General features: G+C 42.6%; 1 long non-coding RNA gene across 1 annotated transcript in view; it reads right to left on the bottom strand.

Annotated features, from left to right (window-relative positions):
- Window positions 1-17,834, bottom strand: part of LOC110401171 — a 122,895-nt gene extending 105,061 nt beyond the window's left edge. Inside the window, exon 1 of the long non-coding RNA XR_002440298.1 lies at window positions 17,699-17,834. This is a non-coding gene — a long non-coding RNA (uncharacterized LOC110401171). The remainder of the gene's footprint in view (window positions 1-17,698) is intronic.

Raw genomic sequence — 18,114 nt, 5'->3', positions numbered from 1 at the left:
CTGGGCACAGTTTTAAAGAATCTGGATCTAGGTCCAGTGCCTGACTTGCCACAAGGGGCAAAGCAAAGCCTCACAAAATGGATGCTTGACAGTTACTGTGTGCCAGCTGTGAAGGTGGCTGATTATGCAGCAAGAATTTACGGACTGCAAGGCACAGAATTGGACTCTTCCTTTTGCTTTAGCAGCAGAGCCCTTAAGACAAAGCAATCCAAGTAAGAATCCTTCACTGGAAATATTGGACTTTACCCCACGCTGGGCAGACTTGAGAAACATTTCAAGCTTGAGATGAAGTGAAGAAGTGTAGGAAATAGTACACAAGCATGGATCTAAACAAAATTCATGGGAAAAACATGAATTAATTTTAACCATTGCCTGTCCTGCCTTTCTTTAGGAGAGCTGAAGGCTCTCCGTTTGTTCTTACTTATTCATTCCAAACAGACGTGGCGTTTCAGCACATCATGCCTGTTTAAAAGTGATTTTCAAACCAATACTGTAAAATCTCTTGGACATGCATGGAATTTCTTGCTAAGGATCCAGTCCAGCTTCCATTGGAGTCAGTACTTGGAGTTTGATGGCAGTTGTATTGGACCTTTAAGGTGAGATTTTCAAAAGCTTCCCAGTGACTCATGGTGTGTCTACACAGTTAGTTAAGGTTGTGTCTGAGCCTGATCCTTAACTCACTAATCATCTGCACAATTAAACTTCAATGCAACTATAGCCTGAGGCTCTAAGACCTTAAAAAAGTATAGGGGAAGGGAAGAACCCTGCTTTTGAGGAGCTGTGAGGGAAGAAGGGAGCTCCTTCTAGAGGCAGCACAGTAGGAACTCAGGAAACTCTGTTAATTAGGGCAAATGAGTATCACCACTAGAGCTAAGAGGCCATCTGTAGACTTAAAATTGAGGTATGTTCATGTGTTCTGCTGAATCTAAGCTCTAGAACTTTCCTAAAATTCTACTTTTTGCAGAATAGATATCCCAGCTGATCTGCTAGGAAGGTTCAATGGAGTTGCAGAATCATAGAATCATTCAGGTTGGAAAAGACATCTAAGATTGCCAAGTCTAACCCCAGCCCATCCCCACTGTGCCTACTGACCACATCCCTCAGTGCCATATCTACCCTTTTTCTTGGAAACCTCCAGGGAAGTATATGCGCATCTTTATTATTATTTTTTAGACTAGTTACCATAGTTTTAGTTTCCTGAAATTAACCTCACACTGGTACTTGTATGAAGAAACCAGTATCTATGAACCAGGTAGAAGAGAAACTTTCATCATCGATCTGACAAAACATGCAAAATTATTTTGAAAGAGACTAGCTAAGAGTTGATTTTTTTAAGTAGAAAATCATAGAGTGTTGAAATTTGTATAACATAGAAACAGGCAACTATCAATTTGTGATCAGCTTGCACTGTTTTAGTCTTTCCCTAAAGAGATTCTCTTTCCAGCCAAATATTAGGGATATTGTCACTTGCTTCCAAGGATAAATTCCTGGAACAATAGCCACTAAGTTGACAGGTTTAAAGCTTTATCTAGAGGGAACATGGTAGGGAATGGGCTACAGAACAGATTTTTCATTTGAGACTCATTCCAAGAGCTGCAGAACTGCAACAGTTTCCAAAATGTAGGACAGATCTCCTCAGGTTATTGCCTTACAAAGGACATGTCTGCACAGCCAACAATTAAAAATTCACAAGAACATCTTGTCACACGGCTCAACATTCAACTTGCTTTCCAGTCTCCGAATCTAATCTTACCTTGAGCATTCCTCATCTCAGGAGGAAGGGCAGTTAGACAGGACTAGGTTGCAAAGCCACAAAAGTTCAAGTCCCAGTCCTGATTCTGACTTCAGAAGAATTTGTTCAATTCCTCCAAGATGCAGTTTTCCATTTGTAAAATGAGGACTCTGCCACTTACTTTTGGTTGTCTGTTCAGTCCCTCCAGATCCTAGAATTATTTGGAAATGATCTCTTACCATATAATTACTTTTAGTTTTGTGGAACAGGACGTCAAATGCCATTGGAAACCTTAAGCAATGTAGCAGTATTAATGAAACACAGTGAAACTATTTGCCAAGAGATACCATGGTGTATAGAATCATAGAATCACCAAGGTTGGAAAAGACCTCCAAGATCAGCTAGTCCAACCGTTCAACCACCACCACCATTTCCCCACTAAACCATGTCCCTTAGAACAACATCTAAACATTTCTTGAACACTGTGCAGCTCTAAGGGCCAGGTTAGACAAATAACTCCCTATAATAGTTTAAACGAAATTCATCCTATCTTGGAGAATGTGGTTCAGCTACATCATTGCCTCTCAGTATCATTCACCATCAGTCTTGTCTCCCTCTGGTGGGACACTCTTGGCTCTGAAAGAATTTCATCTCCAACATAACGTTTATCGTACAAACACCAGCAAGCAAAGAAGGAAGTTGATTTTGTGACTCCTACACAATAAAAGCTAAACTCTAATTCATCCTGAAGTTGAAGGGCCTGACAGAGTAACATCAGGATGAAATTCTCTGGGTAATGTAGGCCAGACGTCGGGACAGATGATCATAGTAGATCCTGCTAGTCTCGCAAAAAAATGGCTAATCCACTGTGACCAACTGTTAGCCCAGGCTCATCAGCAATTAGTGATTTCTTAGTGTATCAACACACGAGCCATGCAAGGGGTAGCTACGGGAAAGCCTTCACAAAACTCCAAGGAGCAAATATTGTCCCAAATATTGCAGACCTTTTGGTGATTTTTTGCATATCAGAAGAAGGTATATGCTTTGAAGAATACAGTCTGCAAATTGTTCACCCCGTTCCACTAAGCCTGCTAAATCATCTGGAGGTGTCCCAGTTTAGCAGAACTACAATCCCTATTAAGTGGCACTCATTGCCACTAAGCATCATTGGACTTACATGATTTCCCTTGTAGATGTCTGGATTAAGTGCTTTTGCCAACTAAGCACCTCCTTTTTCTGATTCAGCGGAGCGTTCTGAATCGTATGTATTTTACTGCTTTATATACTTCAAATAGCATGAAAACTGGCTGGTTTTTGTCGAAATTAAAATACAGTTTATCTGTTGCACAAATTTTCAATACACGTGAGCTCCCATTGCATGTGGAATACATTTCATCCCATCTATACATACAGCCCTGCATTATGTATATAGTGGTTTTCAGAGAGCAGCGAACAGCCTTCCCATGCACTTACCCTGGTCTGATAACATTCTTATGAAACAGAAATCATATGCTGAATGTTGGAATAATGTCAGCGCATAAAGGGAAGGAAAATAAATAAATAAAGAAAACCCAAATCCCGGCACCTTGAAGCAAAGCTCTGAGAAACCGTCTGTCTCAATGGAAAATCCTAAGGCTGGTGAATTTGGCCGCTTTCAGAGCGTAGTTCAGCAAGTAATGCCTCTTTCATTGGCCACTCAAAGCTCTAGAGTCACATCTGTTTGTGCTGGCGTGAGATTGGCACGCCGCTCTCGCTGATGAAAGCTGAAGCGATGGTGCCAACCTACAGGGAAAAGCATGGCTTTCAGGATTTTGCTTTCTTTCCTTTTCCTGCAAGTATTCTAATACAGTGCCAAGGCAGCAAAAGAGGCGAGCGCACAAGTCTTCTTTGGAGGACAAGGGGAATGGAAGGAGGAGGGGGTGAGGAGCGAGGGGGAAAAAAGGCATCTCGTCTGAAAGCTGAACCTGTCATAGATTTCTTTCTTTTTTTGATGATAACAGAACAGGTCAACAATGATCTGGACCTTGTAAAGCAACTGAAGGGTTGCCATTAACTTCCACAGAAGCAGCTTTAGTCCCTACACCTCTGCATGGCAACCACACGCATCCCTTAGCCTTCACTGTGAGCGAGCCTGCTTTTCAAAAGATATTCTTTAAAAACTGCTTTCTTTTGAGGAAAGGCAGAACCAACCCTCATTGCTAGGTAAGCTCAGATTCACAGGAAACTACGCTGTGGCCCACGGATTGAGTCCCAACATAAGGCCCGTGTGGGAAGAAAAATGAGATCCGGGGCTTCACACTTACAACAAAGCAGAGGCTGCAGATTGTTTGAAACCCTGTTTTCCAGTGTGGTTCCCCAAGTACCAGGTGGAAAGCAGGGACAGGAGAATAATATGCACCATACCTCTGGAAACAGTGTCACCAGAGGGAAGTCAGTGCATGACTTGTGAAGCCTGATCTTAGATGACCTGAGTGTCTTCATAGGGGAAGACAGACAGAATGTGAGGTTAGAGCAGGACTGAGATTTCAGCTAGCCTCATTCTCGCACCTTGCAAAACATCTGAGAATAATTATCTCTGTTCCTTTTCTTTAATTAGCCTCGTGTCTCATTAGAGCAGTTCACTGCCACATCTTTATTTACTTGATGATATCTCCTCCACACCTTTGCTTCCCTCATTCACCTAATCTTAACATCTCTCTTTTCCTTCCCTTAAAGCTCTTTATTTTAATGCTTTGATGTTGTATTGGCTTCCCCCTCAACCTCTTTACGTAAAAGAAAAACAAAGAAAGAAAATCTATACACAAACCAGCAGAGTCAACTACATCTTGACAAATCAAGCTATTAAAAAGTCGGGAAAAGCAGATTTAAAGATGAAAGCTCATCTTTAACCCAGCTTCCTTTTTCAGAGACCTTAATATGATCTCTTTATGTAACTGTTTGCCAATTAATTCAAAATATAATGCAAGCTGCAATGTCTCACAGAGACAGGCATTCATTAGGTTTGTGGAAAGTATATAGTTTTCAGATGTTGATTGATTTTTAAATCTCATTGAGATGTACAGAGCAAGACTTGTTTTAAAGACATCAATTATCCAAACAACCACTGTTTATATCTACGCTTTCACAAGAAGCTGATGATTTCACATGGGTGGTAAACAGTTTCCCTAGAAGATCAAATACCAACATTTAATCTTAGAGCAGAGACAAACCCTGTTCAAATTATGACCTAGCTATAGGGAAAACAAGAGTTCATCATCATGGACTTTGCCTTTCTCAGCACATTACCAAAGCTTATAAACAAGGACCATGTTCCAGGCTATGAGATCAGATTCCTGAGTATGTAATGCTATAGAATTCGTAAAAGTCATTCTGGGTACTTCATGGAGTTTGGTATCACTTCCATCCTCGTGAAGATGCCCTTGCACTGCATGTGTGGTAACCAAATAATGCTACTTCCCTGAAATGGTTTGGCTGATCCTTCATACTATACCTCACTGGCACATTCTGAAACACCAGGAAAGATAAATAAGCCATAAGCTCTCAAATATGGCACTGTTTACTGGTCTGCAATTCAGGTACTCAGAGTACTCATTAGAAAAGGAAGAGTTTAACTGAGCTCAACAGATTCCATTCTCAATGGACTTCTGACTCCACTCAGGAATCAAAGCCTATTGCTTTCCAGATCTTTCCACAGCTGACTGAAAGTGCTTTGAGAAGCCGTTGCCCTGCTTTGCTGCAGCATTGCTATTACACAACAGTACTGCATCAATATGCTGCAGAAGCTGTCTGAGATCCCATCTAAAATGGAGGGAGTGACTGAAAAATGACAAATATCTAAATCCCGATGTAAGCCAAGATATTCCCTGCATTTTTCACACATAAACGGCCTGAACATGGTCAAACATGGTCCTGTGGTGCTATATTTACCATAACTTGGTAGGATGACAGCCAGAACCTCTCAGACATAGTGCAGTACACATTGGCGAGCTTCCAGATGAGCTCTTCTGTGCAATATTTGTGTTTACTTCTCTGTTCTGTTATATTAAAAATTCCTGCCCAGACATTTCTGTTGCATCAATTGAATGTGGTAGTGCTACACAGTTGCCATGAACGTACAGAATACTAATACCATTAGCTGTGCATTACTACCTATGGGACTTGGAAACCACATCAGCTCTGCGCCAAGAAGGCAATCCTCAGCCATGGTGTGCTCTTCGAACACAACCTAGTACAAGCCTTACATTAGAAAGGGTACAATAACATGTATGCAAATAAAGCACTTTGAGTACGGTAGAAGTCAGAGTTCTTTGGTGAAACGGGCCAGGCAGGAAATGAAAAATCAGCTGAGAAGCAGACTGACAAACAGAGAGGGAGACACAGTGCAAACAAAAAGAGGAGGAAGGAAAGCATGTTGCCGTCCAGTGAAACGGTCAACTTCTGGCCAACTAGAAGAAGAGAAGGCAAGCAGAAGTCTGTTACCAGATGCGTGGAAGCCAAGCACAAGGCAGAAGCCCCGGACTGTGAACCAGGCACTCTTTCCCCTTGAGCTTGGAGAGGTCCAGGGGAAATCACACATCCTAGCTGTGCTACCTTACACTAGAGGACAAATTATAGGGACAAAGAAATAAAATCTAAAGTGCAGCTGGCTGTGCTCTGGCCAAGTACCCTTGCTCCTTTGGCCACCCTGTTCTTACCCCAGACCCCTGATACCATTAAAAGGAAAAAAGCTGTAAGCAGATGACAACGCAGATGGGTTCCCGAGGAGTCCCAGATAATCAGGATCCTGGTCCTGTCCTCTCTGCTCACACAAGACTACCAAAGAGAGGAATTTCCTCTGCGACAGCGCGTGCTGGAAGCATGCCCAGGCGCACCACGGCTCCATCCCAGTCGTTCAGCGTGGAGCCCCCAGCGTTATTCACCATCAAGAGTGAATTCTATAGCCCCCTGCTTTCCCCTGCCCCGCTGGCAGCCAAATTCCAGCGCTGGCATTATGCAAATGGAGCTCAGTCCCCCCTTCCCCACTCCTTAGCTCTACGCGATATTTTATTGAGCTATTGTTTCTCTAAGACAGTACAGAAGACACCACATATTGTCCTCCTCTACTGACAGCCTCAAGCCACAAAGGAAAATATTCCTGGCCTTACAGATGAGTTTTGCAAGCACACAGCGTGTGCTTATGCCCCACTCATGGTAGCATACTCTCAGGACGCACGGTGCACAGCCTACAACCAAGTGCAGCCTATTTCCCCAGTTGCTCTTACCCCAGGCACTACACAAGGTGCAAAACTCCGCATGCAACATCAGCCCACAACTGGCCCATTGCAGCTGGCACACAGCTGTACTCCCTGCAGCTGGGGCTGTGGAGCTGGGGTTTGCAGGAGTGTCTCCCACGGCACCAGGCTCTGCTGGGATCCTGTGCTGACTGGAGGGACCAGCGTGCACATCCAAAGCAATTACAGAAGCATGCCTCGGTGAGGCAGTTCACCGGAGTAGCAACATTTTATTTCTCCCACCTGACAAAATAAAAAGCAGGAGAGAATTATTTGTCAACTCAATCCCTGTGTTAATCTAGTTGCAAGTATAATGTGATTTCCCTCCTGCCCCGGTAGTAGGTATTGCTACACCTTACATGTGGATCATTTTAATCTAATATAATCTGGCTGGCTAGGAAGAAGGTTTCCCTCCACCGCAGCTGCTTGTGATTAATGCTAAATATACACGCCAAGCTTCAATCTGCAAGAGTGTGCATCTTAGCTAGCCTGCGTTTGGGGAATCAACAGTAAAACCTACAAAACGCAGAAGGTATTGCGATGCTTTGCACGCTGAAGACACACCAGCTTTTTCAGAGGTGTCCTCTATTTGCCATTTCCAACGTATCATTATCTTTTACTTCTTTTTCTTTAAGCAAAATGGATTTAAAAGCCGCTGATGGCAGAAGATAAGACGTGTCACCTCACCTTTACAAATAACAAACTGCGGGCAAATACTCATTAACTACTTTGTCCTCTCTGTTTTACATTCACTTACCACAAAGTTTGGCAGAAGAAAAGCATTTCTGTTGCAACCAAGATCAAGCACATATGTCATAATAAAAAACACAAAGCCAATAAACGATAGCTTTTTTCATCATTATGAAATACAAACATGTATTCTTATTTTACTATAATTATCAAACTAGGATTAATATAATCTTGTATATTGCTTTCCTTCACGGTGAATTAAATTATGTTAAAAGTCTCCCACTAGTATTCTTACCCAGCAAGAAACATTTTAATTGTAAATTTGCCTTTTAGAGTCTTTGAATTACACACACGGGCACATTAAAAAAGGCAGTACTGTGGATACTGTGTATCCACTAATCTGTAAATAGACTCCCAGGCCAGGACTCATCTCAGAAATGTGGCATCAATTGCACAGGCTCCCATTTAGTTTTAGTTGAATAAAGCCATACTAGATACGCAAATAACATCAAACTTGCCGGATTAGAAAGGGGCACCTCGTACTCTAAATCATGATTGTCAATCATCACCCAGGATTAAGGGATATAGTTTAAAAACCTAAAAGCAAGCACTTCCTTTTAACTTCTGCCTACTGTGCATTTTGGATTACCGCCCAGAAATAGCATTACTTGAAGCAAGACTGCCTCCCTTCTGCCATGCCGGGGAAGCACACCTCTACCAGCTGCTCACCTCTGTTGAGGGGGGGGGAAAAAAAACCTCCCAGCAAAGCGTGCAGTTTAGATTTGAGATCGACTGCTGACCGCGACGATATTTATAACTCTCTTTTCACAGGACAAAAAAAAATGGGGTGTTATTTTTGGCTTAATAAGTGCTTTCTGAGCACAGCCACTGTTCTTAGCGCAAAGATGTAAGGCCGTTAAGAACCAAAGCAGTTACCCTATTCTTACACGGAACTGGCGGCCTTCCTGAATCGCTGCCTCGCACTTGAAGGGTTCTGAGACAATTATTTGGAATGCATTTCATTGTACTCCTAAAAACGGAGCAGCATCCCACGGATAACTCCACCTGCTCTTCTACAGGCAAGACAGCAAACACTCAGCCTTCCTGCTTGGTCCCCTGATTCTCCCTCCGATGCTTTTCTACATTTCCTGGTTGAGCTACGTGACAGCTCTGCACAGCTAGAGCTGCCACTTCTAACATCTCTCCTTTCATCCCAAAGAAGGCCATGGAAGGGTGAGGTTGGCCGAGCAGCTCTGGGTGTGTATGGGAGTTCGGTGAGCTGAGCTCAGGATTGGATCATCAGTTGGGAACAGCGCTGGCTGCTCTGTTTGGTACCTCACTCATCACTTTGTAGCCGATTCCCCAAGCAGACAGGTGGGTGGTTATCCATATTTGATACAAAATTCACGTCTCTCCCAAGCATTTGGCTAATTCCACATCACGATCGGTAGGCTCATTTGTCTGCCTGAACACACTACTTATGTAGACACAAACACTGAGGCTCAGACGTGGCTAAATCCACACAGAAAAGGAAGTACAGAAGGAATTGGGAAGAGAAGATAGCCGTCTACACAAACAAGGGCCTGTCCACTTTATTAAAGGTGATTCCTTGCTTCTATTTCTCCAGCTGCCACCAGCCTGCAATGCACATCCCATCATCCACATCCATCCTCGTGAGCTAAGCTAATGCTTGCAGAGCACTAAAGCATGCCACTTTACAGCACAGGCTCATTAAATTTATTCAGGCATGTAAAACCCCTTAAAACAACGAGATTTAAGCATCCAGATACTTTTGTGGATCTAAGTTTCTAAAATGGATGCTGCAGCGCCGAGCCTACTACAATGGATGCTGTGATGTGCTAGGAAGTGATCCTCCGCAAGCAAAGTTTTCTTCCTGCATCTGAGTGTGTCTCTCTCCCTCTGTATATACATATATTTATACACGTTTATATTTGTAATATTTTTAGACATACGATGTAGTTAAGTCCTAAGAAAGAGAAGGACAAACTAGAAGAGAATCAAAGTTTCGTCGCTTCTACCCTATTCTACAAAAAAAGGATTCACCCAACTTCCACAGCTAATCAAAATCTAATTTTTTGGAATATTTTAATTATAAAGACGCCCACCAGAAACTAGGGACAAGGGTCATATCTTCAGCTGATGTAAAATGTCACAGCTCCACCGATTTCATCTGTGCTTCCACAATCTGAATGAGTCAATGCACTTGCCCCTAAGGTACAGTTTATGATTGCATACCGATTAAAGAAAACATATATTGGTTCTTTAAGGGGAAAAACTCAGCGAAAGCTAATCTTATCAACATATAACCTTTTAATCAGATTATTGGAACAACATGTTAATTTATGAAAAGTTCAGCATTCTATTAAATTGCAAGCAACGTAGTGAATTGCAACCCAACAGGCTGCTTCATTGAATTCATGCAGCCACTCCTGGCAAAGGCATTCCAAATTTGAACTTAATTAATATTCCTACTCCTGGTTTCCATAGTTTCTTTTTAAACACGAGTACCAGCAGAAACTGGCAGTAACTTTACCCATATTCTCAATAATAACCCCCCTCTGGCTGTCAATATGTATGAAAGGAAAAATTTTTTGCATACCCCAAACAGCCTGCCACTTCCCTGTCTTTTGTCAAAAACATGCTGGCAACTTTCTTCTCGTTTTTGCTTACACAGCTTAAGATGCTTAACTGTTTCTCTGCTTCGATTACAAATAAGGCACCTTTCCTATTTCTCTTGCTGAAAAAGGAAATTAGCAGCCACTCTCCTCCAACCTCAGATGAGGGCCACATTGCATTTATTTGATCTGGTAACAAATTTCATGAAAGTGTGGGGGAAAAAAAAAAGACAATCAGGAGCTTACATAGCTGAAATGCTGGAGGAAGTATTTCATAGTTCTTTCCCTTGCCTAGAAACTTTAAAAACAGCTAACTTCCCTCTTGAGCCAAGGACCTATTCCACTGAATATGCTTTAAATTAATTTTTCCTATATAACAGGAGACTGTTCTCCATGCAAGCAATCCTGGAACTAGCCTGAACACCAGTAACACAGACCAGTAAAGTCTCACCCATTCACCATCAGGATAGAGAGCTGCAGAGAAGCATAGCACTGGATTGCACTTGGGCAGGCAGAAAGAGGTGTTGCATTTTGCTGTCTGAATTCAGTACTGACCCTGCTTTAAAAGTCAGAAGTTGGGCAGATGACTTTCTGAGGCCCATTTTAATCCAAATTACATACCATATATGTAGGAAGACAAACTGAAAGACCTACACCTGCTGCACGGCTAAGTACAGCCATAGCCAAATTGACCATTAGACAGACCACTGGAAAAAAAAAAAAAAGCTGATAAAAAGATTAAATAAGAAGATAAACTGTCACAGCAAGCCTATGGCATACTCTCAACAGGTATAGAAAACTGTCAGCGATTCCATGAACCAACTATCAAACATTAAGCACAAGGGTTGGGCTGGACAGGAGCCATATTTCATTCCATCATTGCTGACATCAACCACAATTTCCAAGATGTTGCATAATGAGAAGCCTGTCTTTGGGGTGCCACAGTGCAAAAAGGTGATCTTTCATCCTCTCATTCCAAATTCTTTGGTTTTGTTGGGTTGAATCAACCGGGCTCTGTTAGCAGTTGCCTCTCGTGTTGCCAGACGGGGAAGCTCAAAGCCACCTGTGAATCAGGAGGGGACAAGATGACAAGCAACTGCTTGACTGATGAAGATCCTACTCTTGGAAGAGTTCCGGTCTATCCTGCCAAATATGCCTTGGCTGAAGAGCGTGGCATGGGAGGAGAGTTGAGGAGGGGGAAGGGAATAGTGAGGATCAAAACTGTCTCCAGGTAAAACAGGCCTAAGGGAGAGTCAAAGAAGAATGGCAACTCAGGTGAAAGCGCCTTAGGAGGGACTGAACGTCCAAACAGATGTCCAGCTATACCCAGCATTTTCCTCAGAGGGAGATAAATTATTTCTCCTTGATGTTGGTGGTATCTTTCAGCTTTATGAACCCTCAGAGTCCTAACCTGAGGGAACTGGTCAACAAAGATGAGCAAGCTCCCGGCAGCTTAGTCCTTTGTGGGGACAAAAAAGATTTTGTGATTTGCAGTACATAAACATAGAAAAGAACAAATACGATGGCAAGAAATCCCATACCTTGCTGCATAGGGGAAAAAAATCTCTAACTCTTCAACCTGACTGGGAAGCACTACTTTTATCTCTGTTACAACCGAACAACATTTGCTAGAAGACGGATCCAGGAAAGCAAGAGGGTAACAGCAGTGAGGACGTATGAGGGCAGCTCATAAACAGACACGAGGTGCAGCCAATAGACTGCCAGAGTAACTCTAAAATATGAAAAAGTCACTCAGACCACAGCCAGCAGAACTCCACCATGAAGGAGAGATAACGGTGTTCAGCGTGGAGGAAGAGATCAAAAAAAATCAACTTTCAAGGACAATGGAAGGAAGTCACTTTCTAAGAGGAACCAGTGATGGAACAGACGGATGGCGTCTGTAGATTGTCTAACTTGCACCGTACCTCACTGCACAGCCTTGCAAATGCACAATCACCAGTCGGCCAAACGGTCAGACAGCAGCTGTCACTCATGCAGGCAGAGCTGGGATCCAAGGGGGAGCAGAATGAGAGGGCCTGCTCCTCTCTGCCAAGGACCAGCAGGTGTGGGAGCGGAGAGATGCCAAGCAGAAGGGAACCAAGCTAGAAGAAAACTCATTTCGTTTGAAGTTAGCCAGTGTCAGATTAGACAAATCAAAGACTTGTTTAGAGTGAAGCAAAGAGAAATAAAGGAAACATTTCTCAGATTTCAGTCCAAGCCTTTTGTCCAGTTTAACCTCCTTTCTCTTTTTCCTCCATTTGCTCATTTTCTTCATCCGTCACAGAATGGCCACTCCAGAAAAGACTCATCTCTTGGCTTTCAGATCACCAAAGAGATGAAGATCAAAGCAACCTGGGAAGCACAGTTTTCATGCCTGCATCACCATGTACACTAATGTGTCTTTTCACACAGCATTGCCACTGAAGATAAATCCATAAGCAACGTCGTGCCATAGCAGCCAAAGCTACTGTGCAGCCTTTGTAAAGGCAACTACTGAGCACTGCAAGGCAGTATTTGCCTGCTATCAAACTCCCTGCTCTCTAGTCTATCAGCAGACTTCCAAGCAAAAGCAAACCAGCTCTAGATTCTTCCATTTTCAAGGGAAAAAGGAGATCCAAAGGGCCAGGAAAGCCGAAAGGGCTGAATTCATTACAGACAGTCTTCAGGGGTCAAAATAACGAGTATCAGTAGGCTTTCCTGGCCTCTACAAGAGGTTGAGGCAACCTTACCCCTTAGGCATCTCATTTGAGCTGATCTAAACAAGCTTCTCGTTGCCCATATAACTGATGAGGCAGCTGAGACTTCTAGGAAGCAAATCATCTGTCCTACTTTAGTTACGTGCCAGGATGAATCAGACTTTGGAATAGCTCCCTTCTCTTCGTCCATCTCATAACAGATCTATACAAGTACTACACAGTTTGTAACTTCACGGAGTGGGAATTCAGTGATATCTGTGCCCGCTGACGTTACCATGCCCTGAGAACTGCTCCACTTTTGCCTCTAGCTATATTTTGCATCACACTGTAGAGTTGCACTGCTCCCTTCTATAATCTTTGCTTTATCGCACCATTGGCTCCATTCCATTTTCCCCTTGGAATCCACAGTCTGACATCCAAAAACTTTTTTTTTTTTTTTAATTTAATTCAGGGGAATGCTATGTCACTCTCTTCTCATTTCCTCAGCATATCTGGTCTTCCTTATGCCTATTTTAAAAAGAATAAGTTCTGCTCAAGAATGAGAGCCATTTCTCATCCACCATAGCATGAAGTAATTTGCTCGCCCTTACAATTAAAAGAAAGTACACTTCATTTCAATTCAAACTTCGAGACAAGTGTAAGAGTGGATCTGACAGCACAACATATCAGCAGCACAATTTTTTAAACCAAGTTGACAGACTCTTACAAGTTTCTAAACGTAAAGGACAAACATTTCCTGAGCCTGATCAAGAGCTTATTCATCTTTATTCTCTTTTTCCAGAGCTGCACTCTCTCCCTTAGCTGATATTGCTGTTGATTTCTGCCCTCGCAACATGACGAAACAGTTGAGCACTAAGCAGTTCCTTTGAATCATTATTTTCTGCCTTCTCTTTTAAAGCCATGCCCCTAACGTTTCTAAATGTACCATTCTTACATGAAACAAAACACAAAAATGCCCACCTTCCTGTTTGTTACCTCCTACGGTGGGCCTGAATTGAAAACACCAACATATATAGAATAACAAGTTGCACAAAACATAGCTTGGGTTTTCTCAACATGTCTTAAATGAGAAACAACCTACATTTTGGATCACATCACCAGCGCACAAGGCATCCTCCACCTGGTGGTCTGATCTGAGGGTACATTCAGAAACAGTTTCTTAGAGGGAAACTGACAGCTCTGTCCCATCCTTCCCCTTCTCCATACACACAACCTGCAGTATTATTCCTATAGAACTGCTGATTACCAAGACCAAGGAAAATAATTTCTTTTAAAGCAAAGGGTCTTTGCAGTGCGAAGACTTCAAGGGGATTTTGCCCATTTTTGCAGGAACTACCATCTTCTGCACTTGGGATTTACGTCTTTTTGTCCCCCAAAAGCCACTTCAGCCTACTTTTCCATTTTCAGAAGACAGGCATTTGTTGCTGCAAACAAAAACACCACCGTAGCACCTAACCCGCCAACAAATTAAGTGCTATCAGCTCAAACATGCTCCACCGTCTTCTCCGAGTTACACACCAGTCATGGTAGGTTTTAATTTGATTAGTGATTGGACTAAAAGCAGCTAAATAAAAATTATAATGCCCAAGAGCCACTTAGACTTGTTCAGACACTTTAAATACCAAATCCCTTCAGCAATATAACATTATCTTTACAGACAAAACTGAGTTTAAAAGTACAAATCTAATTGATCTCAAGTGCATTGGAATTACTATATTTAGGCACTGGATTATGTGCTGCAGAAAGCCTCATGCTATGTAAGCAACAAAACTAATTGTGAGGAGACAAAGGTATGTGTCTAACATGCTTATGGACTTGTAAAAATTCACATTTTCATTGAAGCTGGCAAAGTTACAGCTGCTAACACCAGCAGAGAATTTGGCACGGCGCCCTTTATTTTGAGTGAACGTAAGCCGACTGTTTCTGGTCTCCTTCAGAAGACCTGGAGTTCAAGACCTGCCTCAAAATTACTATTTAAGGCTTTCACTATTGCAGAGAAAGAAAAAAAATACTTTTTTAAAGACTTTCTTTTCTTTAGTCTTGAAGTTTATGAGGCATTTCAGACAGATGATCCATCCTCACAACCGCTTCTCTGAGATTAGCATATATATCAGCATATACATAATAAAATTTTAAAAAGACACAAAAACAGAGAGATTAACCAGCCTGGTTGAGCATCAACTCCTGTCTGGCTTGACAGGGAGGTCATTTTAGTGTCTTGGGATGCCCCAGGCCTGCATCTCATCAGAACACACCTCAGATCAAAGTAGCTGTCAAGAAACACTTGCAGACAACACGATTCATGATATCCTTCTAAAACTTCGTGTCTCAACCCATGTCACACTCCCTGCTTAACAGCACCAGCAAGGACCAGGTCTCTCGTCCTTCATAACAGGAGACACATTCACTGGCTAAACAGGGAGTCTCTAACATCAGAGACTTCCAGAAAGATGCTTTAAGAGGGAAAAGCAACAGCTTACAAGCCAGAAGACAAAAGCAGGTCCTATAAAAAAATAATAATTCAGGAAAATCCCCAGAGGGAACCTACCTATCAAGCTTCTAAAATGAGGTTGTATCCTAGTATTGATACAAAGGATTGAGCTTTGGAGGTCTCATATCAAGAAGTCTCCTGCCAGGCTGGGGAGAGTAGGAGTGAAAGTGATTCAGATCAAAAATTCCATACTGAAGCAAATCTTTCTGGCTTGAAGGGTGTTGGGTTGTTTGTGTGGCCTTTTTTTTTTTTAAATGAGAAATTAAAAACACACAAACAGGGAAACAAAGTTAAGTTGAGTCAAGCCCAGCTTTGCACATTTCAACAATTCACTCTGCTGTCTGTAGAACACAGCAATATAAATATTGCTATCTCTGTTAAAATGAATTTTAATACATGTTGCACAGTACATATTAATATAGAAAAATACATGTTATCAGCAGTGTAATGTTGACCGTGTACTAATCCATTCCACCTGCTCAAATATTAGTGCAAATAATTATATATTTGTAATGCATCATTGCCGTTTAGTTTGAATCTCTGCCTCCAGAATAAATGTTTCTTCTCTGAAGTTGTTTGCTATTATGAGTAAAATGATATATATTCATACTCAAATTGACTTTGGGTGGATAAGTAAAATGAGCAACCTTCAAAAACCCACTTGTCTAAGACTTAGCAAGTTATTTTAATGAATTGTTTACAGCAAATAGAACATCATAAAAATGTTTCCAATATAAGTTCGTGTTAGCTGGCTTTACTACAACACCCAAACACCACATGTCAAAACAGCAGAGAGTTCCAAACGACTGTCTTCACCTCAGCTGATGCCACCAGCAGAACCGTGACCGTGTCTTTCAACAGGAGTTATTTACTTTGCTTTGGTTCTGCTGCTGCATGGTTTGTCTATCTACAAATCAATCTGGGACATATCTCCGCAGTTCTGCCCCTCTTTTCAAACAGAGGTGGCCTTGAGGAGACCGGACCCTTGGTAGAATGCCAGCTGCCATCCCCACCATGCTGATGAGCAAACTGGGAAAGCAGGCATTCAAGTGAGATGGGAAAGAATAGATTGCAAGTGCTTCTTTGTGACATGATACAAATACGTATCAGGCATCTTGGCTAGAAATGAAGTTGGGATAGGGCCAAGATTGACAAGAGCAACCCTGATAATAACTGAGGTGAATAAATTCCAAGGGAAAAAGGTCGTACAAACAGTCAATAAAGAATAGGGGAGGAGAAACAACCCCAACTTATACAGCCCCATTGTGCGCCTAAAACAAAGGAACCAAAGGGAACAACGTCTTTTAGCCCATTCTCCCCTCTATCCCTGCTAAATCCAGGTTGGAGAAAAACAAAACACAGCACAACAGGTTTCAGCAACAGCCACTGCTGCCATTATCCCTATTGGCCTGAAAGCACCAGGATCCTCAAGTACCATTTGTTTATTTCATGCTCTGGCAGCCTTACGAGACCATTTCTGTTTTCAGCAAAATGCCAGCTTTCAAAGAATATCATGTACTATAAAATCAACTGAACAATCCAGTACTTACAGCTAAGCGTCTCATGAGAATTGCACAGGCCATTCTCTAAAATGACATTGCAGGGGGGAACAATTCTGACCCTTCGAGGACAACAATCCATAGCTCAAAGCTCCTGGATCAGCCTATGAAGGACAATCTAAAATCTCTTTGGTAGCCCAAAGGTGACACAAAGGCTTCACATCGCTCCTTGCTGAAGCTTTGCAACAGGGAAGGGCAAGGGCAGGCACAGAGCAGATGTGCTGACCCTTCCCTTGCAGCAGGGTGACTTTCTTGGCTACGCCAAGGGCAAGCTTTAGCACATGGAGTGCACTGCCACTGACTGCCACTTGGATTATTTTAAGAAGAAACTCTTTACTCAGATGGCAGTGAGGCCCTGGCACTGTTGTCCAGAGAGCTGTGGGTGTCCAATCCCTGGGGATGCCCAAGGCAGTGGATGGGGCCCTGCTCAGCAGGGGTTGGTGGGGGGCAACCAGCCCACAGCAGGGGATTGGAACTAGATGATTTTTAATGTCCCTTCCAACCCATACCATCTTATGATTCTACGACTTTTGTCATAGGGGAGAGTACACTGAACAGCAGACCTGCAGAAATATGGGGAAGGTAGCAAGACAAAGGGGAAGGGAGCCAAACTCCCCCACCTACCAGGCTACATGTAGCTGAAGAACCACTAGACAGTGTGTAGAGGACTCTTAGAAGCCATGCTGCAAAGTTAAAGGGCTTCCTCTCTGGTAGTGTTGTAACAGTGGGGAAGGAACAGCGCAGTCCTGAGAGGTCTGGAAAGGAAAATAGGACACAGAAGTAAAGCTAACAGAATACAAGTAGAAATGAGGGTTACCACACAGACTAAAGGCTGTATTGACACAGGATAAGCAGTGCCCCACACAAGTGAAAAGAAGACAGGCAAACACAGCTGCTTCTCGACTCACAGATAAGCAGAAGACATAGAAATCTCCTGCCACCAAAGAAATAAGGAGAGAGGGGGAAAAAAAGAAAAGACAAGCACTAAGCAGCGAACATGACTGGACAGGCAATCTCTCTCCCTCCCCTCCCTTGAACAG

This window comes from Numida meleagris, chromosome 6 (genome assembly GCF_002078875.1).
Source record: "Numida meleagris isolate 19003 breed g44 Domestic line chromosome 6, NumMel1.0, whole genome shotgun sequence".
Lineage (NCBI taxonomy): Eukaryota > Metazoa > Chordata > Aves > Galliformes > Numididae > Numida > Numida meleagris.
The sequence above is the reverse complement of the archived record's forward strand: the minus strand, read 5'-3'. Positions and strand labels throughout refer to the sequence as shown.